The 5,438-nt window shown below is 37.7% G+C and overlaps 1 long non-coding RNA gene across 2 annotated transcripts; it reads right to left on the bottom strand.

The window, feature by feature from the left end:
- Positions 1–460: 460 nt before the first annotated feature.
- LOC111947368 (uncharacterized) lies at positions 461–4,421 on the bottom strand. Of its 2 annotated transcripts, XR_002873186.2 has the most exons (7): positions 3,747–4,421; positions 2,775–3,000; positions 2,489–2,648; positions 2,195–2,402; positions 1,941–2,097; positions 1,771–1,836; positions 461–929 (listed from the first exon to the last, which is right to left on the bottom strand). It is a non-coding gene; the product is annotated as an uncharacterized LOC111947368 (long non-coding RNA). The 2 variants fall into 2 exon arrangements; XR_002873184.2 differs by lacking the exon at positions 1,771–1,836 and having other exon boundaries at positions 3,747–4,416.
- Positions 4,422–5,438: the final 1,017 nt, after the last annotated feature.

Genomic DNA, 5,438 nt, shown 5'->3' with positions numbered 1-5,438 from the left:
GAGACAACTGTTAGAGCAATAATTAAGAAGTGGGAGAGACGAACCTAAGACGTTCATGAGACAAATCTGAGAAGAATGAGTCCTAAAAGAGATCTCATCGTTGTCTGTCTGATGTCTCTTTCATGTCTTAATCATTTCTCTTAAATGTCTTACCAAAGCCGTTAATGAGAATGATATTTGAGATGTATTTGAGAAAGAAAAGAGAAGTTATTTTTATAGCAGTGGTAGCCAATCCTGGTCCTCAGGGCCACCATCCAGTAGGGTTTAGATGTTTCTTTGCTCCCCAGATGTGAATCAACAGGTGATTAACCACCTCCTGCAGAACTTGAGGAGGCAATTCAACCACTGCAGCAGATCTGTTGGAGCAGGAAAACAGCTAAAACATCCATAACAGTGACCTTCAAGGACCAGGATGGGAGACCACTGATATACAGTAACAGTAAAAACAATACTAGAAATGTAAATGCTTTACACTTTATTTGGGCAGCACCATCATCAGTACAGCATTTGAATTGTGGTAGCAGTATTAAACACTTTTTAAAATATTAAATGCATTAAGTACATGAACTGTGGCGTACTAAATGTGGCTGACATGATGGTAAAGAAAACTTCCATATTTTAAACAACAAACACACTGACATCACTGCTGAGGTACAAGGAAAAAAACAAGATTATGTAACCACATAAAAAAGTACCTGATAAAAACATTCTCCTAAACTTGCAGCCTACCAAATCCATGGACCAATTTGAGAACCAAATTAAGATAAAAAATAAGAAAAAAGATGGAAGAGAAACCAGTCCGCATACTGTAGATCATAGCAGTGGCCTTAGAACCTGCTCTGCCCTACATTTGTTGACAACGGCTTTCTTGAGCTTGGCCTCTTCAATTTGTTCCCAACCAGGTAGAGTGGCACATCTCAGGACATAAGCTGTAAGACAAGAACATTAAAATCTGGCATGAACAAATTGATAATAGACCGCACATAACAAACAAAGATAACACTTCAAGCTAGAAGCAAACTGTAGTTTTATAAAAGCAGCTGCATAATGCTACCATAAGATTACGTTTCTGTCATCCCTAAAAGCAGCCACACGTCGCTTGAGAGGACATCTGTTTCAGTTAAAAGAATTGAAATGCAGCATTCTATGGGCATTAACTATTTAACAAATAAGGTTCAAATCTGTTTCATTTCATTTTTCATGATACAGTCCAGATCAAACATTTAAGAAATGATCAAGTCACATTTTGCATGGTTGGCTCTTAACAAGGGAAAAATAATACCCATGTCTTAATTGGGACGCTGAGGGCTGATCGTGTCAGACAGCAAACTGTGGAATAAGATATTTCAACGAATATATATTATGGTATCATTAAGAATTTTGTGGTCAATATTTTTTGGATTGTTCAGAATATTTCCATTAGTTTTTTAAATTAGAGCACTTTGGCTTAGGTCTTTGTTCTGTTTGAGACTGAAGAATTATCCCTTAGTGGTACAAAAGTAAAGATTGGAAAAAAGTCTGTTATACTTGGAAAACTTCATAAAGCCACCCTTTAAATTGTATTTTATTTCTTTTAATGTGACACAATCTTACTATCTAAATCAAATTACCCCAAAATAAGGATTTCCAAAGCTACATTTTAGGTTAGCCAGGGCTGCTCATTCCTGGTCCTTGGGATCCATCACCCTGACTGTTTTCCAGATCCCCAAGCCCTGCTAGCTGTTGATCAGCTCAACCAGATGTCTCCACATACTGATTGAATGAACACACCTGGTCCAGGTAATCAGCTGGAAATCAGGCAGGCTGGTAGATCTCAAGGACCAGGGATGAGCAGCCCTGAGTTAGATTAATACAAGATTAATAAGAATAATTAACTGCAGGTCATGATTAACTAACCACACCCAAAAATGAATCGCATGACAGCACTCATAAATATGTACCTTTGCAGAAACTCCAGGGTTGAAGCCAGCTCAGTTGGATAATGACTGTTAAAGCAGAAGTAGCTTCTGAACATCAGGCACAGTGCTGCAATGTTGTTGTGTACGATGGAGCGGTTCCAAATGAGCATGAACCTCCTTGGGGAAAAGCAAGACTGTCCTAAAGACAGAACAATGGATTAAGTAAACATGTCACTCATGTACAGTGTACAAAGACAAAACCTTTAGAATAATTTAACACTGGAAACTTTACTTACCACATACAATAACAGTTGGAGTCAACGGCACCTGCTGCAGCTGGACCTCGTCTGCATCTTCTACAAGAACATGGCATCCTCCTCAAAGTAGCAGAGCAGAAGAAAGAGCATCTCTTTAACATCTCATCTCTTCTGAGCAGCCACTCTGCTCTCCCCGCATCATCTGCAGCCTTTTAGAGTTTGGAAAAACGTCTTGCTTTCATCATTTCTGCAACAAGAGTGCAAACCATTTCCTTCCTTAGTCTTGGGCCAGGTCTCTTTCCAAAGACTGCACAAATTCCTCAGAAAACTTACTCCATGGAATTTCAAAGCTGTCCTCCCAGTCAATGTATGTACAGTCCTCGGCTTCTGGAAGATGTGGATGACGAACTCCTCGGTGACTATAACAAAAGTGATGATGATTGTGTTGGTGAGGTCTCAACAGATGATGATGTGCTGTTCTCTGGCGTTTGGTCTGCAACAAAAAACAAAAACAGTATAAGTGTATTAAGTTTACACTGTACTCTCAGTGTGTTACCCATTCATATTCATATCCACTTCTGTGCATTACAAAAACTCATTTGTAATGTTTGAGACTCACATTTCAATTTCCAAAGAGCAAGACGTTTCCGGGCTTGAACAGGTCTCAAAGCTGGCAGCAAGTCAGCCTCTTCTATGAATCGTAGATCCTCATACAACTCCATTTATTCCAATGGACTGCAAGTGTTCTTCCAGGATGTCTTTTGTGGCTCTGGTAGGACCTCCATAATGGCAGTGTGGAGGAACATGGGTTCTGATTCACTCATTTTCACGTGTATTTAGATCACCTTGAATCAGAGAGGGGAAAAAAACATCATGTACACACATTTTATACAGCACAAAGTAAGATCTGGAAAGGTTTTTAAATATGATTTATGATTCACTAAAATCCTCGTACATATCAGTGTTGACATTTGTTAGTTGAGCATTAGCCTTAGCTACATCTGTGCTCTCTAAACATCTCCACCACTGACAGAGGGCTGAGAACATGTTTCCCTAATATGCATACTTACATTTTCAGATTATGCTTTCTAGACATGTGAGCAGTTAATGATGACTTTACTTTAAACACATGTCCATAACCAGTTTCAAAAGATGGCATGCCAGGCCAAACGTCTGCAAGATGATCTTTTAAACAAGATAAAAGCTTTTTACAGCGTAAAAATTGAACATACAGTGAAACTGCACATTTTGAAGTTTGGAATAATGGACTGTGGTGTCGTCACACTGTGATGGGACGAACCCTGCAGACCCTTAACTGAAGAGCAAAATGTCTTCCAACAGTTACTGAGCACTCACGCGTTTGGAAAAATATCGAGGCTCATTCTGTAAACTCTGCACTGCAAATAACTCTTCAATGTCTCTATTTTTTATTACAAAAAGCACAAGTAAACCTTTGTAAAAAGTAATAATTACTTATACAGCCAAAGCCACCGCGAGTAGCCCAGACGTCTGCATTACTGGCGGAGCTAGCTTAAAACACCTTTAGCATTCAACTGAGTTCAGAGTTGGAGGGAAGAAATCGCAAACTTACCGTGCAAACTTCAAAGATTTTACTTGAATCTTTTCCAGACAAGCAAAAAAAATGTTGGAGATTCATCCCACGGATTGTTAAAACGAAGAAAAAATACGACAAACGGTCGTCAAAAGTCTCTCGTTCTCTGCACTTCTCCCGCTTGCAGATTCCGGCCCGTTGGTGACGTCAACCACAGAGTTTTCCCTCCCACCGTGATCAGCCAATCAGAAATCTGTGTCAAGTGAGGCTGTGATACAGTTTAAAATTCAAATCGGGTTACTCCAGGCTTCTGTTTGTTCAATATGATGCAGACTAAAATCAAGAAAACAGAAAATATTTTCAGCTTGTAAGGCTGCATGAAGGGTGATTTTTAAAGACAAAGATAAATTAACTCAAACTGAACCCCATAAATCTGTACCGCCCTAAAGTTGATTTATTAATTTGATTATTTTTATTTGTGTATTTTATTTGTTTGTTTCAAATGTAAAATCTATTTTTTGTTCACTTTAAGGTGATCCAAATATGATCCCAAATGTCCTTTATTTAGTTCAGACATCAATGTGTTAAATGTTTTATACCCACCAACATATAAGTGTGCGTATATGCACTTGTGCGTGTATGCATGTGTGCCAGTGCATGCGTGTGTTTGTGTTTAACTAAACCTAGCATCATTAACCCAACATACATTCTTGTTCATTTATGTTTATCTAAGCAGTCAAAAAAAGAGTTTATTAAATCGACACTGCAACGTTGTCTTGAAATTTCATGTTTTTTAAAAAGTTTCAAAAATATGTCTTTTGAGGACATGACCGTCTTAATGATTTAACTTTTTTTTCTTGAAATTGTAATTAAGTTATATAAATATGTAAGCAATAAACAACTTTTTTAAGTTGAACATAAATAAAATAAAAAATATTATTTTCTAGAGATGAACTGTAATGGTGTCATCATGAGACTCATTTTAGGGCTTGTACTACTCTAATTTTTCTTTTTGCTGAGACAATAAAAAAAAGGCTAAAACAAGATCTAAATTATTGAGCAACGAGAGACAGAACCATTGATGTCTTTCACTGAGACATAACTGAGATAGGAATTTGAAGTAAGGATATCAAATTGAGACATACTTGAGCGCAACATAATATGGCTCATTTTTCTCTCAATTGAGATCTGGAGAAGAGACAGTTGTGAGAGAATTTTGAGATCTCAAACAGTGCTCACTGTGAGACTTATTTCTCAGGAGAAATGTTTGAGAAGAATGAGAAAAGCAGTTTAGTCTCAAACAGTTCTCATTTATGTCTAGGAGACGTAAATGTGACAGAAACGAGATCTCATCTTCAGTTTTGCTTTGCTATGGCAATTCCCTCATATGGTCAAGGACCTGCAGCAGTCTGAGACATTTCCTAAGGTAAGGCTCTTCAAACCACTCCTAATTAAGAGCAGTCTTGATGCCGCAGTACTGAAAAAAAAAGAAGGCTCACTCCAAACTTGCCATTTGTTTGAGTCCTTGATAAAGTTTATCACAAGCTCAATAAATATCTCCTACTTAGCAATTGTTTTGAGAGTTTTAGAGTTGTGTTTTAAGCGCCGCCACTAAACAGCCGAAAATAAATGGGTGAAAAAAATTATATTCATTTAAATACAGAGGTAGGGAAACTCTGTTTTAGGTTTTGATCGATCTCAGTGCTGGTTTTGACTCAGTTGACTATGATC

Source organism: Oryzias latipes, chromosome 4, assembly GCF_053564925.1.
Source record: "Oryzias latipes strain Hd-rR chromosome 4, Olatipes_Hd-rR_3.1".
Taxonomy (NCBI): domain Eukaryota; kingdom Metazoa; phylum Chordata; class Actinopteri; order Beloniformes; family Adrianichthyidae; genus Oryzias; species Oryzias latipes.
This window is presented reverse-complemented; position numbering and strand designations above follow the sequence as displayed.